Below are 22,215 nucleotides of genomic sequence, written 5' to 3' on the forward strand. Positions count from 1 at the left end.
CTGCCTTCTTCCTGTTCTACTACTCTCGTGGTACTGCTCTGCTACCTACCCCAATAAAGGAGAACTAACAACTTAAAATGCCTTGTTCAAAAATTTTAAGTAACACTTAACTTTCAGATACCTGAACAGCAAATGCAACTTTTCTTGTCTGCATAGCAAACACTGGCATTTTTATCTGTTTGAATAATCAAAGTGGTGCTTTCTGTGCCTTCTTGGTTGCAAAGATTTGAACTGCTTCCTGAAGGTCCACAGTCTGGGCCAGTTCATGCTCTATTGAGATGGTTGCAAGGCCGACCAGCCTCTCCTGTGTCATTGTGGAGCATAAATGTGTTTTTATTAACTTCAGCTTGGAGAAGTTGTGTTCTCTATTGGCAACTGTTACAGGAAGTGTTAGAAGTATGCACAGAGCAACAAAAGCATTTGGAAAGAGGGTGGTCATCTTCTTTGTGCACATATATTCCAGAACAGCCTTTGGAGTTGATCCTGCTGAAAGGGCTTTCAGTTCATCACCTAAATCACTCGCATCAATATCACATGTCATCATGTGTCAACACTGTGTCTAGCGCTCTGCATTGCTGGTGTAGGTCTTCTTCAGGTAGAGTGAGGAGTTCTGGAATATCATACAACATCCCAAATATACTGCTGTGTTCCTTGAGCTGCATGAAATGTTCTTCAGCTGGCTGTATTGCACAATCTAGCACCTGGTTAAAGAATTCAACTTTGAATTCAACTTTGAAGTTTGGGGTCTCTTCTGGGATTATCCCGTGCCTCGTAATCAAAATGTCGTCGTCTTTGGTGACTCTTGTATTCTTGAATGGGTGAGAAAATAGGTTCAGTGTGAAGTTCCTCTGCCAACTTCTGTGCACTCTTCAGAACATTTTGAAATCCCTCATCTGATGGGTAAGACTGTAGGTCTGACTTTGCTTTGTCCACTTGGTCCATTGCTCCAAATATATCAAGGTCAACACCTTGGAGTCTCTTGCTTACAACATTTATTTCAAACAGTATGTCATGCCACAACGCTAAGCCACACAGAAATTTGAAGTTATGTATGTTTCTGGTGATTCCATTTTCCTCTGCCATTGTTCTCCCATGAACAGTTCCTGTCATACTATTATCCTCCATATTGGCAAGTACGGCATCATCTATCTTCCCAATTTGGAGTTTGATAGGCTTTATCGCCTCCACTTGACTTTCCCATCACGTGGCACTCAGTGGTTTCTGTGTCAGAGAGGATATTGCTTCAACATTTGCCATCGCTGAGTTGATGCAGAGAGAAATACATAGATGCTTTGAATTACATTAAAAAATTCAGCAGCTCACTAGAAGCTGAAGCTGCATCACTGACCACCAAATTCAATGAATGAGAACTGCATGGGACAAAAAAAGCTTGATAGTTTAATTCTGGGATACATGCTTGTACTCCTCTGTTCTTTCCTATCATGTTGGTGCCATTATCGTAACCCTGACCTCTCATGTCAACTATCGCAATTCCCATATCTTCCATCTTTTTAAGAAGCAGATTTGTCATACCAGCTCCTGTAGTATCATCAGTGTCAATAAATTCTAGAAAATGCTCTCTGACAGTCACTATTGCAGGGACATTTTCACTAGGTTCAGTTGTTGTTACAAAATGCACCATTAAAGTCATTTGTTCCATATGACTGATGTCAGGTGTGCAGTCCAGAATAACAGAGTAATATCTTGCTGACTTCAGGTTTGCCACAATCTTCTATTTGACTTTTTTTTCGCCAGTAACTGTGTGATCTCATTTTGAATGATTTTTCCAAGATAGTGGTGTGTGTACATTTCTTGTGTGGTGACTCTTCTTAGATGCTCCTGGAATACAGCATCAAACACAGCCATCAGCTCCACAATTTTCAAGAAGTTTCCATTTTTTGGCACATACAGCTGATCTGAAGTGCCACACAATGCTAGGTTTTGGGTAGCAAGCATTCTCACAATGGCAATGAGCTTTTTCAGAATATTTTGCCAGTAAAGAGACTCTGATGCAATCTTCTCTCGATGCTGATCATCTATGGTGGCCTTTAACCTTAGTCTCATCTCAAGCTCTTTCGACCTATGGAATGCTCTCTGGTGATTTGCTGCTTTCTCATGGCATGCCAGATTTCTAGCCAGATTTTTCCAATCCTTTGTTCCTGTAGAACCCGATGTAGACTGGAAGAGTTTGCAACAAAAACAATATGCAGCATTCTGGGTTTTTGAATACATAAGCTACAGCCTCTCCACTTTGTCACCATTGGGGATTTCACACCAGTAATGTGTTGGATGGAAACTTCTATTTTCATTGCCTTTGGGGAACATGAAATTTTTCACTTGCTGTGGCCCATGCAGTACAAGGAAGTCCCTCAGGCTACTGCTCAAGTGGGTCCACAGTCCTGGATCATCTAGACTTAAGGAACTAAACTCAGCAGCAGCTGTTTCTTGCGCCTCCCCCACACTCTTCTCTGATCTACACTTTTTTCTTCAGGAATGTGCATGGTTACATCCATTTGAGATGGAGGTATGGATGTTGCAGTAGCTGCCAGGTCACCTGCACTCTGACTACCTGGAAGATCAGGCATCTCATCACTCACGTCCTCGCTGGGGCCGGAAGGCTCACCATGAACATTTGTGTCTATGTATCTCGGGAGAGCTCCTTCCTGCTTAGATAGAAAAGCTTCCTTTGCTTTCTTTTTCTGAATGCTGCCCCAGAGGAGCGTTTTCTTCTTTCACTCATGACTGCTGTTCTGTGCCAGCTAGAGTGGCTCTCAACACTCAATTGAAGGGGGCAAATAAGCAGGCTGGTAGCAGGGCCTGAGTGAGGAAAGATATCAGTGTCTTAAGGGCCTAACTTGCTCCTACTACTTCAGTTGACTGTCTGTTCTCCTCAAGTGGGTTCAGGGAAGCAGCAGGAAACAGGAAGCTCCCTGAGAAGCTGATGTTAATCAGTCCAGGTGCCTGGGAGTGCTAGAGAGGTACATAAAAGGCTCTTCCTCCTCTCTCTCTCTCTCTGCAGTTCCTGCTGCTTTCTATTATTCCCTCTCACCTTTTCTCATGCCTGCCTGTTATGTTTCTTGTGCCCTCCTTCCTCCAGCACAGCACTCCACATCTCTGTGTATCTAGAGCAGAGAGAATACATATGCACCAGCAGCGGCCGCCTCAGTTCGCCTCATGGTAAGGCCAGCCCTGACTATTCGCATTGACTTTCATTCAGATTTGTAGTCCTTAGTCACTTAAGTGCTTTTTGACAATCCCACTCAATCACAATGTAATAATGAGTTTCTGTTCCTGGGATAAAATCTTCTGTCCTTTCCCCCAATTCATTCCTTTCTTAAATCTTTCCTTCCATCCTCCTCTTCACTTATCTTTTTATTCTTTTAAAGATGCCAGTTAGTGTTGAACAATCATTTGAAAAAAGAACAAAGGAAGAAGGGAGGGGAGAGAGAAGAGACAGATTTGTGCCTTGCTGGCAGTTTTTCTTGTTAATTGTAAAAACAGCTTCAAATTCTGTAACATTTTAAGTAGCTGTGGAATAGGAGAAAATAAGTGGCCCTCAGTATAAAGTATCCACAAATGGTGCCTTATATGAGTAAAATGTTGAGTTATAATAATTTATATGCCAAGATGTTTAAATCAGTACTCTGTACCAGTGCAAGGACAATGCTCTGTGTCTCGAATTTCGATTCATATCCTGCAGGAATATGGAGGGTCTGACACATTTCAGTTGTCCTTTACTCCCTTATGATGGAGCAGAAGAAAATTAATCTTGTCTCCCTTTTAAATAATTCTTGCCCTGCTACTAAGCTTATGTGGGGAACAACAAATAACCCTGGAAGGAAATTTAGCATTGCCCAGATACACAAAGGAGCACAAAAAATCCAACCAGCTTTTCCAGAGTACATAAGAGAACTCCCAATGTTATTAGGATACAGGGGGATCATGCAAATTCTCATACCACATCTCTGCCAAAATACATGGTGGAGAAAGCTGAAAAACAGCCCCCGTGTAGATATAATGCACATAGGAGCCTGCTGGTAATGAGCTCACCTGCCTGCTGTTATTTTTACTCCAGACAGCAGCTTTGCTTCTCCTCCTTGCTGTCTTCCTGGGGTAACTCTCCCAAAATTGAGATGAAAGAGGAGTTATCTTTCTCATCACTGCTGGGAATGGGTCTGATGGGGTGAGAGGGAGCAGGTACCTTTGGAGAAGAGGAGCCCATTTTGTTTTGGATCAGACCTGGACCCAAAACAGAAGGAGCTGATTTGGAGCTGGGGGTTTTGGATGAACCGCTCTAAAGCTCAGCAGTGAGGAGGGGAATAAGATCTGAGGCTTTGATTCATGCTCATCTGTAACATTCACCTCTCAATACAGATTTTTTTTAAATCTCCTTTAATGAATTCTACTGGGAAAAGGCATCAAACAGTTTTTGTTCACATTCATTCAATACTGACTTTAATCATCAAATTTAACATTGAAATTTAAACATCCAGGGGATGTTGTGAAGCCCAAAAGTATAACTGGATTCAAAAAAGAATGAGATAAATTCATGGAGAATAAGTCCATCGGTGGCTATTAGCCAAGATGGTCAGGGACACAACCCCATGCTCTGGATGTCTCTAAACCTCTTACTGCGAGAAGCTGGGGCTGGATGACATGGATGGATCACTCAATAATTGCCCTGTTCCGTTCATTCCCTCTGAAGCATCTGGCACTGGCCACTGTCTGAAGACAGGATGCTGAGGTAGATGGACCATTGGTCAGATCCACGACAGCCATTCTTATGTTCTTAAACATATGACCACTCTATGAAAAATTGACTTGGTAGAAGATCTCTTCCAGGGTTTCATACTGAGGAATTACTAAAGTAACCAAATCAAATCTTAAATGGAAAAATACTTTTCTTCATTTTGAAAAAAAAAAGTTAAGGTTTTTGCTTTAAGTGACAAAATCTATTCGGCAGAATAGAATCTTTCTCCTAATAGACACTTGTAGTGTAAACAGCTTTCATCTCTTCATTCTAGAATGGTTCTGCCTAACTCTTGCTAAATTAGGCTGTGTGTAACTACTACTTATGTTGGCAAGTCTCATGCCGCTTGGGATGTGTGTGTGAATATTCCACCCCTGGCCCCCGCCCACAAGTGACATAAATTACGCCAGCATAAGTGCTAGTGTGCACAGTGCTATGTTGGCAGGAAACATAGCTCCTGTCGCTCATGGGAGTGGTTTTTTATGCCGATGGGAGCGCTCCACCATCGCCATAGAATGTCTTCACCACACACGCTGGAGCGGTGCATCTGTACCACTACAGCTGCACCACTGCTGCACTGTAAGTGTAGACATGTCCTCTATAATCATGTCATCTGATGTAATAAAGATTATTATCTCTGCTCTTCTCAAAAGAAAGAAGACTTGTGTGGATTTTTCTTTCTGAAAGAACACAGATTTCTATGCTAGGTCTGCTGAATAATTCAATATCTTTGATTAGTTTAATTTACATGTATTATTATATGTGCTGCCTGCATCTGTAGCTCATTTCCTTGAAAATGAAGGCAACAACATTAATCCTTCATTGGCACAAGATGAAGCGAAATTATTGGTTGATTTGGTTCAAAGTCAGGTCCCCCTTTTAAGTTAATTCATGTGTTAATAAGGACAAAGAAATGAACAACCAAGTACAAGGAATATTATATGTATATCTGTGGCCTGTGGGAGCTTTGAGTAAAGACTTCTAGTTGCTTGTAGGTTATTTTTCTGTAACTCTCTTGCATTATAATGTATACTTTGAATAGGTGGTAAGGAGGAATATCTTTAAGAATCTGCATGATTATTTGTCTCTTAAGGCCTGTCACTCCAGATAGTTTTCATTGCATTTAGCACATGTTTTCTTTTTGTTTTAATACCAGGAGGGGCACCACAAGTAATTATACCTTTAAAAATAATTTTTAATTTTAATAAGGCATCTTGTAGATGGGGTTCTGCTTGATTTCTGTTAGGTTACAGGCTAGAGCATTAGAAACACTCTGGGCTATAAGGGAACTGGCACCCATGTCATGTAGACCTCCAACTATCCCAAACTTCTGTTGTACTCACAAATATTTCCAGGTAAGTATATGATGGTAATAATGTGATCTTTCATCTTTGTATTTTTTTTTTGTATAAAATTCCTTAACTTGCAATAATCTTGAATACACTCTGCATCTGAATCCAAAGAACCAAGACACAAGTAGAAGAATGACCAATTACTACTCTAAACCATGGAATGGGGAGGGGGGAAGGAATAGCTCAGTGGTTTGAGCATTGGCCTGCTAAACCCAGCATTATGAGTTCAGTTCTTGAGGGGGGCCATTTAGGGATCTGGGGCAAAAATCTGTCTGGGGATTGGTCCTGCTTCAAGCAGGGGGTTGGACTAGATGATCTCCTGAGGTCCCTTCCAAACCTGATATTCTGTGATTCTATGAAATAACTGTCTCACTAGAGATAGATACTTACATGAGGGACAAGATGAGTGAGATAATACCTTGTATTGGGCCAACTTCTGTTACTCAAAGAGACAAAGGGTATGTCTACATCTACAATTTTGCAGCGCTGGTTGTTACAGCTGTATTAGTACAGCTGTATAGGGCCAGCGCTGCAGAGTGGCCACACTTACAGCAACCAGCACTGCAAGTGGTGTTAGATGTGGCCACACTGCAGCGCTGTTGGGCGGTTTCAAGGGGGGTTCGAGGAACGCGAGAGCAAACCGGGGAAGGAGACCAGCTTCGCCGCGGTTTGCTCTCGCGTTCCCCGAACCACCCTGCAAACCGCAGGGAAGGAGACCTGCTTGCTCGGGGGTTCGGGGAACGCGAGAGCAAACCGGGGAAGGAGACCAGCTTCGCCGCGGTTTGCTCTCGCGTTCCCCGAACCACCCTGCAAACCGCAGGGAAGGAGACCTGCTTGCTCGGGGGTTCGGGGAACGCGAGAGCAAACCGGGGAAGGAGACCAGCTTTGCCGCGGTTTGCTCTCGCGTTCCCCGAGCCCCCCTGCAAACCGCAGGGAAGGAGACCTGCTTGCTCGGGGGTTCGGGGAACGCGAGAGCAAACCGGGGAAGGAGACCAGCTTCGCCGCGGTTTGCTCTCGCGTTCCCCGAACCCCCCTGCAAACCGCAGGGAAGGAGACCTGCTTGATCGGGGGTTCGGGGAACGCGAGAGCAAACCGGGGAAGGAGACCAGCTTCGCCGCGGTTTGCTCTCGCGTTCCCCGAACCACCCTGCAAACCGCAGGGAAGGAGACCTGCTTGCTCGGGGGTTCGGGGAACGCGAGAGCAAACCGGGGAAGGAGACCAGCTTCGCCGCGGTTTGCTCTCGCGTTCCCCGAACCCCCCTGCAAACCGCAGGGAAGGAGACCTGCTTGATCGGGGGTTCGGGGAACGCGAGAGCAAACCGGGGAAGGAGACCTGCTTGATTACCAGTGGCTTCCTCAGGTATGCTGGGATACCTGCTTATTCCACGGAGGTCAAGAAAAGCGCTGGTAAGTGTCTACACTTGATTACCAGCGCTGGATCACCAGCGCTGGATCCTCTACACCCGAGACAAAACAGGAGTACGGCCAGCGCTGCAAACAGGGAGTTGCAGCGCTGGTGATGCCCTGCAGATGTGTACACCTCCTAAGTTGCAGCGCTGTAACCCCCTCACCAGCGCTGCAACTTTGTGATGTAGACAAGCCCAAACTTTCAAACTTACACAGAGCTCTTCTTCAGGCCTGGGAAAGATACTCAGGGTGTCACAGCTAAATACTAGGTGGAACAGATAGTTTAGCATAAGAAGTTAACGTGTTGTAAGAGACCATTGAAAGTGAAGTAGGCAGTTAACACCTCCACAGTCACAGGACAAAGGAAGATTAGTGGATTATAGATTGTAACAATGAGCCATAAATCCAGTGTCTTTGTTAAATCCATGATTTTTAGTGTTTCACAAAGCTATGAATTTAAGCTCTCAGGCTTGTCTTTTGAAGATGTTATGCAAGTTTTCTTTGAAGATGAGGACTCAAAGGTCAGTTACAGCATGATCATTTTGTGAAAAGTGTTCGCCCATGGATAATAGGGTGTTTTTGTCTTTTATCATATTTTTGTATGAGTTCATTTAAGAGCAGAGTGATTGTCTTGTTTCACCCACATAGTTTTTATTGGGCAGTTTAGTGCACTGGATGAGGTACACCACATTGTGATAGGCATATGTAGGACCCAGGGATCTTGAAAGGTGTGTTGTGGGGAGTATTGATCATCACAGCAATGGAGAGATGTCTGCAGGTTTTGCATGTGTTTGTTATGGCAGGGTCTGGTGCTGCCTTGAGTTGTGTGGGGAGCTTGCTTCTGATGATGGAGAGCTGGAGGCCCTGTTTGAAGGCCAGAAGACAGAGTTTCGGAAAGATTTATTTCAGATGTGGTTCCCATCAGATATGGGTTGTAACTGTTTAATGATACCCCATGTTTGTTCCAGACTGAACTCTCACTGAAAAATGATAAAAGACAAAAACATCCTATCACCCATGAGCAAATGCTTCTCGCAAAACGATCAGGCTGCACCATGGGAGAAGAGCGGGAACTGGAAGCAGGCAGGAGGGGACCTGAGGGCAGAGAGTGGGCAAGGCCATGCTGGGCTGTTTGGGGAGGCTCAGCCTCCCCTGACCTGTGATACCTGCCATCCATGTATGTGATGAACTGTAATGCTCAAGTCTAAATCACTGTTACATGAATTTAACTGCCGTTCAGTACTCTACACACTAGAAGCCTTTTGTGGACCCCAAAAAAGCAATACATATAAATGCTAACAGAGAAGGCTTCTGTATTTTATCCAGAATTGAAAATAAAAAAAGAACAGTGAAACTTCAGAAGAGATGACCTTTTCCATGTAATTGCTAAGATCGCTGTCTCAAAATATACTGTAGATGCAGAGAATTTTCCTTTACATTCTTTATTCCTTCATACTTTTATTATTTAAAGAGCTGAAATTAATTACACAGGAAATGCTTCTAAGCCTCACTACAACTTTAGAACAGCAGTTTTGAAGGATATGCATTGGATATGAATGAAATTCATAATGATGCAATTTAGAGTACCACCTGCTAACTTATAATAGTTATGATTGTGTCAGCATTTCCAGTACAGAACATGTGGCTTTTGTGAAGCTTAAAATTAGACCATAAAACCTCACTGTTCGCTGAAACTTGGTATATGAGGTTTCAGTATGGGAGCAACATTTTCTTTACAATCTTTTTGGTTTGTCCATTTGACTGTATTAGATTCATAAAGTTCTATTACTTTTGCTATTTATTATTATTTTATGGACTGTACTGAGAATTTCAGAAAAGTTGAACCATAACACTGGACCAGGTCATGCTTTCTTTGGAAAAAGTTATGCAAACTTCAAACAATATTTCCCTTAAGGCACCTTTAATATTGAGTTATATCAGTATCCTAACTTTCATTGTCTTGGGCATCTTCTAAGAACAGGACTCAGAATCACTTTCTGCAATTGTAAATTAAATGATGATTTTCAAATGCTGATAAATATCTATTGAATGTTTGCATTGCCATTTTTGGGAGTTCTGCATGTGTGTCAGAGACCAAAATAACTGTAAACTGAGACCATCAAACTTATCTTTACTTTTGATTTTAGCAAAATTTGAACACAGGACCCAAGAGATTGTCATTAGCTGCACTGCTTAGCTTCCCAGCTTCCACTATAAATATATGTTCTGTACATGTGAGTAATTCAGAATTTACTCAGAATAAAAAGCTGAAATTTGACAGCAAACAGTCTATAAATGGTGCAATTAGTGTAAATAATTTGAAAGGAGGATGTTAAATAGCTAATTAAACAACTTTTCTAGAAACACATTTCCACAATTAAATACATATGTTGTTTTTAATCAAATGCAAATAAAACATAACCAAAACCAATGGGGTCATGTAATAAAACGTACAAATGGAGATGGAAATCTGCGTAGTCTATCTGAAACTTTAGCAGGTGTGGATTGTTCTGAACAAAGCAACTACTAATGCTGAACCTCAGCAGCTCTATGATCACATGGCTACTTCTTGTTTTCATAATAGTTCCTTTTGTAGTAGCAGAACTGTAAGAATCATCACTGGGAGCCTGTATTTGCTGTTCCTGTATTTTTTCAATGTAAATGACTAGAGGGGGATGTGTTACTTCTGTCAGTAGCATCCTGGGTCTCCTCAAGAATCAAAGAACCAGTGTCATCCTGGTTTAGGCATTAGCTGTTCTGCCTGTAAGACTGACCTTCAGAATTTCTCACCTTGGTTCAGGTGGTTTAGCAGGCAGACTGCCAGACACTTTGTTTGCAGTCAACTATTTTCACCCACTTGCAATGAAAGTAACTGGTGTTCTTGTAGTATTTCTTCTGATCTAATTTCCTGGCATGTAGCTCTTTTCTAACTTTAAGATTACATCATGCCTGATGTTAGCTTATAAGTTCTTTAGGCCAGATATCGTGTATTTATATGTTTTCAGAAGCACTTACCAAAGTTTTGGACACTGTTATACATAATGTTAATCCTGAGAATCCTCACACTGTGCACTGTGTAAAGTGCAAGGCTGTTGCTCTCTGGCGCAAGAGTGAGCAAAGGATTCTTATGAATAGAGCTGGTCAGGAATTGTTCGACAAAACAGTTTTAAACTAGAAAACTGAATTTTTTTTCATAGGGAAGGGTCAGTTTCAATGAAACTTTTGTCAGGAAGATTTCTTAGGTCAAGGATGGAGTTTCTGGTCACAGAGAGACTCCGCCCAGAACAGCCAAAAGCATAGTGGTTTTGGCACTCAAGTGGGAGAGCTGGGTTGAAGTCTCTGCTCTGTCTGATATGGAGCAGGAACTTTAAATTCAAGTCTCTCACATCTCAAGTAAGTACCTTATCCAGTTGACTATTCTGAGGCGGGTCTCTCTCAACATCTTCTCCTGGAGCTATTAAATTTTAATTGGAGCAAAGACCTGAAGCTAAGAGTCAGTTTCTCTCTCTCTCTTTGGCCCAGTGAATACTTGTTACACAGTGGAACAGGAGAGACCTAACTACACAGTCAGGTCGGCGGATGGCAGCTTAAGTTGACCTAATTATGTCAGTCTGCATACTACAGCCTTGTCTTGCCGACGGAAGTGCCATACTACACGGACATCATAACGCCCCCTCCACGAGAGGCATAGGGCTTATGTCAGTGTAGTTACAGTGATGCAGTGCCTATTGCGTTATTTACATGGGCTGTTGGCCATCTTGTCAACTTCAGGGCTTCCCGTTCTGCTCAGGGAGCCAAGAGACCGGCGGGCAGCTGGGCTCCCAGTGGGGAGCTGCGCAGAGCTGAGAGCCCTGGCTTTCAGCCCTCCCCACTGCATCTCTTCAGTTGATGGAAATGCTCCTGGTGAGGACACGCATCACCGACAAGGCGGGTAGTGTGAGCATCAGCCACTGCAGTAATTACATTGACTAACTTAAGTCTGTAGAGTAGACAGGCCCAGAGAGGGAGAGGCAGAGACTGATTCCATAGACTCTGAATTAGGCAGAGAAGGTACTTGGCCTTGGGTCTCTGCATCCAGATAAGTGCCCTAACCTAGCCATGAGGCTATTGGCTGTTCTGGGGCAGGAGGGTCTCTTTTTCTCTTCTTTTTTTCATGAAAATTTTGGAAAAGTCTTGGTTTCGTCCCAATGTGAAACTGGAAAATTTTAGAAATCTCAACTTTTTGTGGGATGGGTAAAACCTTTCGCACCCACCTCTACTTATGAAGTCAATTGAAGTTAAGCACTAGATGCTGGTACTCTGCATAGAGCAAAAGTTAATTTCAAACACCCCTGCATGTTTTCAAGAGTGCAGGGAAAAATTAGAAGTGGGTTGTGGGCAGAGAATGGACTTGCCTGGGAAGACCTAGGTTTAAGTATTGTGATCCTCAGCATCCAGATGAGATGGTTTTCTTCCTGTTACTAGAGAGGAGTAACTTTGAGGGCTGTGCAGCAGCACTCTAGTGTGGAGAATCAGGCTCTCTTTCCTGCTCATTTTTATATCTTGTGTTTATATGTGCAGCAGTCCACACCTGCAGCATGTAGAAACTAACTCCTTATTGTCTATCTGTGTGTGAGATTGAGTGAATGAATAAGTAAAGTACAGTTCCTTCTGGAGCTAACAAGTATTTGTGCTTCTTTAGCAAAATGCATGTATGCTGGGATGACAAGGCTATTGAAATGTGGCTATTAATACTATTTAAATTCTCGATCTTCACAGAGAAAGTCAGGTCCCAGACTGTTGCACTGGGCAGCGCAGTATGGGGAGGAGGTGAGCAGCTCTCAGTGGTGAAAGAACAGGCTAATGACTATTTAGAAAAGCTGGAAGTGCACAGGTCCATAGGTCTAGATCTAATGCATCTGGGTGTGCTGAGGGGGTTGGCTGATGTGATTGCAGAGTTATTGGCCATTATCTTTGAAAACTCGTGGTGATTGGGGGAGGTCTCAGACAATTGGAAAAAGGCAAATATAGTGCCCATCTTTTAAAAAGGGAAGATGGAGAATTTGGGGAACTACAGACCTCACCTCAGTCCCTGGAAAAATCATGGAGCAAATCCTCAAGGAATCCATTTTGAAGCACTTGGAGGAGAGGAAGGTGATCAGGAACAGTCAACATGGATTCACTAGGAGGGTGGTGAAGCACTGGATTGGGTTACGTAGGGAAGTGGTGGAATCTCCATCCTTAGAACTTTTTAATGCCCGGCTTGACAAAGCCCTGGCTGGGATGATTTAGTTGGTGTTGGTCCTGCTTTGAGCAGGGGATTGGACTAGATGACCTCCTGAGGTCTCTTCCAACCCTAATCTTCTAAGATTCTAGGATTCATTACTGCCACGGAGTGTGGGGGAGTCAGGACCATGCAACCCCCACTTCCTGCAATTCACCGTGACTCAGCCAGCCAGCCAGCAAAACAAAAGGTTTATTAGACAACACGAACACAGTCCCAAGCAGGGCTTGTAGATACAACCAGAACCCCTCAGCCAGGTCCCTCTGGGCGGCAAGGATCTTAGACCCCAGACTTGGGATTCCCTGCCTCTTCCCAGCCAGCCCAAAACTGAAACCAAAAACCCCTCCAGCAGGCTCTCTTCCTTTGTCCAGCTTCCCGGGCAAAGGTGTTGACTCCCCCCACTCCCCTTCCTGGCTCAGGTTACCGGCTCAGGTACTGTCCCTCACCTAAAGTCATCCCCTGCTCTCCCATCCCCCATGCAGACAGTCCCTACTGCGTTACAATTACAAATTCCTCTTTTACTATGAGCCATATCATAGCATACCATAACAAATATTGGACTTCCTAAAACTGCCTGAAAGCCTCCAACCCCCCCAAAAAGATACTGTATTGTTTCATAAATGTCACTGCCACCTGTCTCCATTAAGTTATAAACAGATTCCAAGGAAGTTTTTTGAAGTATTGCTCATAACAAGATGTCTGTAATTCCTATATATTGTTCTATCAATAGTATTTTAAAGAAAGAGCAAAACTTTGATTACATTAGCCCTATCACTTTTGATATTTATGCATGAAATTGCCATAAGTCTTAAGTAGCCTTTACTAAGTAATCTTCACATAAGTAACCTTTACTGTAATTCTGAGATGTTACGATTTCTTTATATTAATAAAGGAAGAGAATCTCTTTGTCTGTTTAGATATAATAAAAGAAGATCATAATCAAAGTTGAAAAAACTAAGTTTTAATTAGAAAGATAGCATTTTTAAAGTAATATAATCCTTATTAATTAGATTAATCATATATTACTCAGCAACTAAGGGTGAATGGTTAACTTAATTATGTCTTGGGAACCACGGATGAAAAAATTGTCTCTTCATCCTAAATTCTCATCAGTATGTGTTCTATCTACAGAGGTGTGGAAATTTTGCATTCAGGGATAATTGTTATTTATTTATATTACAGTAGCACTGATATTGGGATCCATTGTGCTAGGCACTGTACATGCACAAAGTAAGAGACAGTCCCTGCCCCAAAAAGCTTCTTATATTGCAATTGTTATCTCCTGTGTTGAATTTCCTGACAGCCTGACTGAGTTCTCATCACCTTTTAGAATCTCTAGTCAGCATGAAAGGCCTGACCCAATGCCCACTGAAGTCAATGGAAAAATTTTCATTGGCTTCAATAGGCTTTCGATCTGGCCCTAAGTATGGCCGTTTCTTATATCATTAACATATAGACCATCAGTATCAACACTAAGGGGCAGAGTGGTCTCTCGAATGTGACTGACAACTGCTTCACAACCAAACAGTTTGAGATAAGAGAGCTTCCAAGATCTGTTACGCAAATACTTTAAAAAAAATTAAAACTGAGGTCAAGAAATAGGTAAGTAGATGAAACATATAGTGAACAGACAACTGTTAGCAGTGGACACCTTGAATTGCTTAACATGCTTTATTTTATTTTATGTGGTCCACTCAAAACTGTTTAAAATATGAGACAAGTAATCTTCAGCACAATTTGTTTCAGTAATTTAATTATGTATCAAATAAATATTAATTCAGGTGTTAAATCATGGACTCTTGAATTCTCTCATCCCAACTCTCCACCATTGATTTGCTGTGTAAATTAGGGTAAATCCCATAAACTCTCTTACCACATCAAAAGCAGAGAAATAACTAACTTATGCACAGAAGATCCCTGTGTCTGGAGGAGCAGGATTGCTGCAGATTAGGTTAGGGGTATGTCAACTATGCTATATGGTCAGTTTGCATAGTTCCAGGCTGCACTATGTCTGTCTCAATCCACCACTTTTAGCCCCCAATCATGAACACCAATTTCCCAGACCATTTACAATAAAGGATCGATTTTAAAAAAAAAATCCTATGGATCATCTACAGCTGAGGTGGGCAAACTATGGCCTGTAGGCCACATCCAGCCCACAGGACGCTCCTGCCTGGCCCCTGAGCTCCTGGCCTGGGAGGCAAGCCCCCAGCCCCTCCCCTGCTGTTCCCCCTTCCCTGCAGCCTCAGCTCACTCTGCCGCCGGTGCAATGCTCTGGGCAGTGGGGCTGCGAGCTTCTGGGGCAGTGCTGCTGCAGAGCCTGGCCTGAGCCGGTGCTCTGTGCTGTGTGGTGGCAACAGCGTGACTGGCTCCAGCCGGGCAGTGTGGCTGTAGCACCGCCAGCCACCTGTGCTCCAGGCAGCATGCTAAGGGGGCAGGGAGTGGGGGGTTGGCTAGAGGGCAGGGGAGTTTGGGGGGGTAGGCAGGGGACGGGGGGTCAAAGGACAGGGAACAGGGGGCCTGAATGAGGGCAGGGGTTCCAGAGGCAGTCAGGTGACAGGGAGAAGGGGTGGTTGGATGGGGCAGGGGTCCCTGGGGGCAATCAGGAAGGAGGGGTTGGATGGGGTGGTGTTGGGCAGTCAGGGGCAGGGGTTCCCGGGACAGTCAGGGGACAGAGAGAAGGGGTGGTTGGATGGGGAACGGGTCCCGGGGGGGGGGGGGCTTCAAGAATGAGAGGAGGAGTTGAATGGGGCAGTGGGGGGCAGTCAGGGGCGAGGGTTCCGGGGGCGGTCAGGGAACAGGGAGCGGGAAGGCCATCAGGGAATGGGGGGTTTGGATGGGGCAGGAGTCCGTGGGGGGGGCAGATGGGGGTGGGGGCCTGGCCACGACTCGCTCCCCTAACCAGCCCTCCATACAATTTCTGAAACCTGATGTGGCCTTCAGGCCAAAGAGTTTGCCCACCCCGATCTACATGTTGCAGATCATTGTTAGATTAATTTATAGTCAGTTGTTTTTAAAATTTATGTTTTACTTCGCAGTTGGATCTTTGAGCATAATTCCCTTGAAAGTCAAAAGAGTGTCTGTTCAAAAGGATAATGATTGGGTAATATCTTACTATCTTCAGGCACTTCAGACAACTCCATAATATATATCACTGAGTACTAATAGACAACGTCCAAACTGTTTAGCTTCTTTATGTGTAAGTCGAGGTACTGCACATGTTACTTCTGGATATCCATCACAGTGATTTACAACCTTCCTTCCAGTTGTTGCTCATCACTGGAATTCATAGAAACAGAAATTTAGTCACAGTTGTCAGAAGTAATAGACTGTTCATTAGTGAATGTTCCACTCTGATTTTGAATCATTTCACAGAAATTAGTTAATCCATTTCCTCCCTCCCCCATATAAATTTATATTAAAGATGCTAAGTTGGCAGCTTTAGGAACTGAACATTTCTTTTTATCACAGAAGACTTACTGGACAAACATCTTACCCCACCCAGCCATGCATACACAATCTCTTTCGTGTGTCTCGACTCTGCTTTAGAGGTGCCCATCTCTGGGGCAAGAGAATAGTGTTCTCCATTAAGATTCAGTGCTTCGTGTCTCTGCTGAGATTGTTGTTTGCCAGTTTTGATGTGTGGATAGCTTTAATCTACTGCTGTATTTATAACATGAACATGTTTAGTCAATAGCTGTCTGTTTTCAAATTTGTGAAATGGAATCAATCTTATTAAAAATTCCTGAGGACATTTCATGTGAATGTTTTACTGTTGGGTTGTGTTGGTGCTGCGGTTTGCGTGGTTCTGGTTCTGTCTTACATTTAGTCATGGTGCGCAGGACATAATAAGTAATGCTTTGAGCGCAGTGTTTTGGTGGGGAACAGGCAAGCTTCATCCACTGCCACATCATAATAGCAATAGCCGTTAAGCCTTCTGCCTCAAACTCATTTCACTCTGTCCAGCTTCCCATTATTCTTTGTTATAGGTCTGTATACTACCCTAAATATCAACAGATCCTAACCAAAGTTGGTGTTAACAGCCTTCAAATCCTTTTAGACAGTTACTGTTTCTGATCACCATCACTCCTAAATAACCCACTTCTAGCTAGATTATAGATGTTACTTCTTCTAAACTTTTTATATCATATTTCTTTCATTCATGTTTCAATAAACTTATAAACTTCATGGAAGACCTTGAATAGTTCATTGAAGATTCAGTGAAGCATTAGTGGAAATTACAGCATGCAGCAAAGCACTGTCACAATTTTGAACAAGAAGTCGTATAGATCCAAAATGTGACTTGTCTTTTATTTGTATCTTTATTATTTGTGGAAATGATTATGTTTTTTCTTAATTTGGCAGCTGTTTCCATATCGCATACAGAACTACTACTTCTCAGGTATCCCAAATATATGAACGGGAACTTTGTTATTAAAACTCCATAAAAATAGTTCAGCCCACTGCCTGTGGCAACGTTTTGAAGCACATCCACATGATTATAAAATTGATTGCGTGGGGGAAGGGTTCTTTGGCATTGCTAGTGTGGCTGCTGCAAGAAACAAGTTGGATCTGTCTTTTTAACAGAAGGGAAAAGATGACAAATGTTTCATTTCCAGAGGTGGAGAGTTCAGCAACATCATGAGATGCATATCATTAGAAAGGACAGACCCAAAAATTATGTTTAAGTAAAAAAAATTAAATGGCTCAGATGAATGAAGGGGGAACAACCATCAGATTTCACGTTGCTTGTGATATTTGAAGTCATTCCTGACAAGATTAAAGGCTGCATCTTATAAACCAAAGAATCTGGAAGGATATTGAAGAACTTGGTCTTAGAATTCAGTGCAAAGTCGTTTTGTGATTCCTCATGGTAAATTGAATCTATGTAGGAAGTTCAGCCCAGTAATATAACTGTTAGATAGTGGACCACTTAGATTCATCATTCTTTGTGGTGGGAAATATATTTTACCCATCGTTGCCTTTTGCAACTTCAGTGGACCCCATTGCACTCTTTCACTAGTGCTTTGTTTCTTATTATAGTTGCAAAAGGAGGAATATGTAGGTCTACCCTTATGGCGGCAAGTAGGTAACAGCCCCTATACATCCAACTTGCTCAGTGTTAATTAGAGAGAAGGTTGGAGAGGTAATGTCTTTTATTGGACCAACTTCTGCTGGGAGAAAGATGCCAGCAGAAGTCGGTCCAATAAAACATATTACCTCACCTACCTTGTGTCTCTAATATCCTGGGACTGACACGGCTGCAGCTAAACTGCATACAGCATGTAGACAGTCAGGCACTGCTTAGGCAAGTAGAGAACAGACACACCAGAACCCTACATGTCTCTCTACTTGCCCAGGCAGTATTTCCCATGTCTGCACTGCTGTATTTTGCAGTGTCTTGTCCTGCAATCTCCTGCTGCCAGAGCCTTTCTCTGTCACAGTAAAAGACTGGGAGCGGGTAAAGGCTCTGACTGGGGAGTGGCAGTGGGAAAGGCTCTGGCGCTCCCCACTGCCAGAGCCTTTCACTGCTGCTTGTAGCTATACATCACAGAGTTGACGCAGCCTGCTTTTCAGTATCCTACACACCGCTGCAAGTGTAGACAAGGCTTTTAAAATTGCTAAAATATAATAATTTGTTCTCTTATGAAAAATAAAAAGATATCTGCTCTCCTCCTTCTCATTTGTACTACTCCTACTGCAACTTTAACCTTTTATGACATCCAGTTCCAATAAATTGTTCTCTGGTATTTTGGAGAAGCATTTTCTACAACCAAATATGAACAAATCATGCTAATAAATGAGTCACATTGTAAAATAGGGAAAAGACTCCACAGAATAACTTTTTTTATCTACCAAATATTTAGTGAGTACTAGAAAGACTGGAAGTTGCACAGAAAAATAGGCCACATCAACTATTAATCATGGAATCATAGAATATCAGGGTTGGAAGGGACCTCAGGAAGTCATCTAGTCCAACCTCCTGCTCAAGGCAGGACCAATCCCCAACTAAATCATCCCAGCCAGGGCTTTGTCAAGCCTGACCTTAAAAACCCCTAAGGAAGGAGATTCCACCACCTCCCTAGGCAACCCATTCCAGTGTTTCACCACGCTCCTAGTGAAAAAGTTTATCCTAATATCCAACCTAAACCTGTCCCACTGCAACTTGAGACCATTACTCCTTGTTCTGTCATCTGCCACTACTGAGAACAGTCTAGATCCATCCTCTTTAGAAACCCCTTTCAGATAGTTGAAAGCAGCTATCAAATCCCCCCTCATTCTTCTCTCCTGCAGACTAAATAATCCCAGTTTCCTCAGCCTCTCCTCATAAATCACATGTTCCAGCCCCTAATCATTTTTGTTGCCCTCTGCTGGACTCTCCAATTTTTCCACGTCCTTCTTGTAATGTGTGGCCCAAAAGTGGACACAGTACTCCAGATGAGGCCTCACCAAAGCTGAATAGAGGGGAATGATCACGTCTCTCGATCTGCTGGCAATGCTCCTAGTTATACAGCCCAAACTGCTGTTAGCCTTCTTGGCAACAAGGGCACACTGTTGACTCATATCCAGCTTCTTGTCCACTGTAACTCCCATGTCCTTTTCTGCAGAACTGCTGCCTAGCCACTCAGTCCCTAGTCTGTAGCAGTGCATGGGATTCTTCCATCCTAAGTGCAGGACTCTGCACTTGTCCTTGTTGAACTCATCAGATTTATTTTGGCCCAATCTTCTAATTTGTCTAGGTCCCTCTGTATCCTATTCCTACCCTCCAATGTATCTACCACTCCTCCCACTTTGTCATCTGCAGACTTGCTGTGGGTGCCATCCACGCCATCCTCCAAATCATTAATGAAGATATTGAACAACAACAGCCCCAGGACCCTTGGGGCACTCTGCTTGATACCGGCTGCCAACTAGACATGGAGCCATTGATCACTACCCGTTGAGCCTGATGATCTAGCCAGCTTTCTATCCACTTTATAGTTCATTCATCCAGCCCATACTTCTTTAACTTGTTGGCAAGAATACTGAGGGAGACTGTATCAAAAACTTTGCTAAAGTCGAGGAATAACACGTCCACTGCTTTCCCCTCATTCCCAGAGCCAGTTATCTCATCATAGAAGGCAGTTAGGTTAGTCAGGCATGACTTGCCCTTGGTGAATGCATGCTGACTGTTCCTGATCACTTTCCTCTCCTCTAAGTGCTTCAAAATCGATTCCTTGAGGACCTGCTCCATGATTTTTCCAGGGACTGAGATAAGGCTGACTGGCCTGTAGTTCCCCAGATCCTCCTCCTTCCCTTTTTTAAAGATGGGCACTACGTTAGCCTTTTTTCAGTCATCTGGGACCTCTCTCAATTGCCATGAGTTTTCAAAAGTAATGACCAATGGCTCTGCAATCACATCCGGGAACTCCTTTAGCACCCTTGGATGCACTGCATCCCGCCCCATGGACTTGTGCTCGTCCAGCTTTTCTAAATAGTCCTGAACGACGACTTCTTTCTCCACAGAGGGCTGGTCACCTCCTCCACATACTGTCCTGCCCACTGCAGCAGCCTGGGAGCTGACCTTGTTTGTGCAGACAGAGGCAAAAAAAGCATTGAGTACATTAGTTTTTTCCACATCCTCTGTCACTAGGTTGCCTCCCCCATTCAGGAAGGGGCCCACATTTTCGCTGACCACCTTCTTGTTGCTAACATACCTGTAGAAACCCTTCTTGTTACTCTTCCCATCCAAGTGTGATTTGGCCTTCCTGATTTCACTCCTGCATGCCTGAGCAATATTTGTATTCTCCTCCCTAGTAATTTGTCCAAGCTTCCATTTCTTGTAAGCTTCCTTTTTGTGCTTAAGATCAGCAAGGATTTCACTGTTATGCCAAGCTGGTCACCTGCCATATTTACTATTCTTTCTACACATCGGGATGGTTTGTTCCTGCAACCTCAATAAGGCTTCTTTAAAATACCACCAGCTCTCCTGGACTCCTTTCCCTCTCATGTTATTCTCCCAGGGGATCCTGCCCATCAGTTCCCTGAGGGAGTCAAAGTCTGCTTTTCTGAAGTCCAGGGTCCATATGCTGCTGCTCTCCTTTCTTCCTTTTGTCAGTATCCTGAACTCGAACATCTCATGGTCACTACCTCCCAGGTTCCCATCCACTTTTAATTCCCCTACTAATTCTTCCCTGTTTGTGAGCAGCAAGTCAAGAAGAGCTCTGCCCCTAGTTGGTTCCTCCAGCACTTGCAAATCGTCCCTTACACTTTCCAAATCTTCCTGGATTGTGTGTGCACTGCTCTATTGCTCTCCCAGCAGATATCAGGGTGATTGAAGTCCCTCACGAGAACCAGGGCCTGTGATCTAGTAACTTCTGTTAGTTGAATGAAGAAAGCCTTGTCCACCTCATCTCCCTGGTCTGGTGATCTATAGCAGATTCCCACCACGACATCAACCTTGTTGCTCACACTTCTAAACTTAATCCAGAGACTCTCAGGTTTTTCTGCAGTTTCATACTGGAGCTCTGAGCAGTCATACTGCTCTCTTACATACAATACAACTCCCCCACCTTTTCTGCTCTTCCTGTCCTTCCTGAACAGTTTATATCCATCCATGACAGTGCTCCAGTCATGTGAGTTATCCCACCAAGTCTCTGTTATTCCAGTCACATCATAATTCCTTGACTGCCAGGACTTCCAGTTCTCCCTGCATGTTTCCTAGGCTCCTTGCATGTATGTATAGGCACTTAAGATAACTCATTGATTGTCCTGCTTTCTCACTATGAGACAGAAGTCCTCCCCTCTTTTACTCTCCTGCTTGTGCTTCCTCCTGGTATCCCACTTCCCCACTTACTTCAAGGCTTTGGTCTCCTTCCCCCAGTGAACCTAGTTTAAAGCCCTCCTCGTTAGGTTAGTCAGCCTACTTGCGAAGATGCTCTTCTCTCTCTTCATTAGGGGGAGCCCCGTCTGCCTAGCACTCCTTCTTCTTGGAACACCATCCCATGGTCAAAGAATCCAAAGCCTTCTCTCCGACACCACCTGCGTAGCCATTCATTGACTTCCACAATTTGACGGTCTCTACCTGAGCCTTTTCCTTCCACAGGGAGGGTGGACGAGAACACCACTTGCACCTCAAACTCCTTTATCCTTCTTACCAGAGCCAGGTAGTCTGCTGTGATCCGCTCAAGGTCATTCTTGACAGTATCATTGGTGCCCACGTGGAGAAGCAGGAAGGGGTCATGATTCAAGGGCTTGTTGAGTCTCAGCAGTCTCTCCGTCTCATTGTGAATCCTAGCTCCTGGCAAGCAGCACACTTCTTGGCTTTCCCAATCAGGCCTGCAGATAGATGACTCAGTCCCCCTTAGGAGGGAGTCCCCAACTACCACCACTCACCTCCTTCTCTTGGGAGTGGTGGTCATCCCTAGGACAGTACATCTCATGCCTTCCAGTTGGTGAAGTCTC

The 22,215-nt window shown here is 43.7% G+C and overlaps 1 protein-coding gene and 1 long non-coding RNA gene across 8 annotated transcripts in view; one reads left to right on the forward strand and one right to left on the reverse strand.

Moving 5' to 3' along the window:
• LOC127042904 (uncharacterized) overlaps nt 1-7,200 on the reverse strand; it is a 347,285-nt gene extending 340,085 nt beyond the window's left edge. For 6 of the 7 annotated variants that reach the window (XR_007772082.1, XR_007772086.1, XR_007772083.1 and 3 more), the window contains exon 1: nt 6,870-7,200. This is a non-coding gene — a long non-coding RNA (uncharacterized LOC127042904). The remainder of the gene's footprint in view (nt 1-6,869) is intronic. The other variant, XR_007772080.1, reaches the window with a different exon arrangement.
• Nucleotides 1-22,215, forward strand: part of SLC2A13 (solute carrier family 2 member 13) — a 366,744-nt gene that overhangs the window by 311,908 nt on the left and 32,621 nt on the right. The window lies entirely within an intron of this gene.

The sequence above is a fragment of the Gopherus flavomarginatus genome, chromosome 1, assembly GCF_025201925.1.
Source record: "Gopherus flavomarginatus isolate rGopFla2 chromosome 1, rGopFla2.mat.asm, whole genome shotgun sequence".
Lineage (NCBI taxonomy): Eukaryota > Metazoa > Chordata > Testudines > Testudinidae > Gopherus > Gopherus flavomarginatus.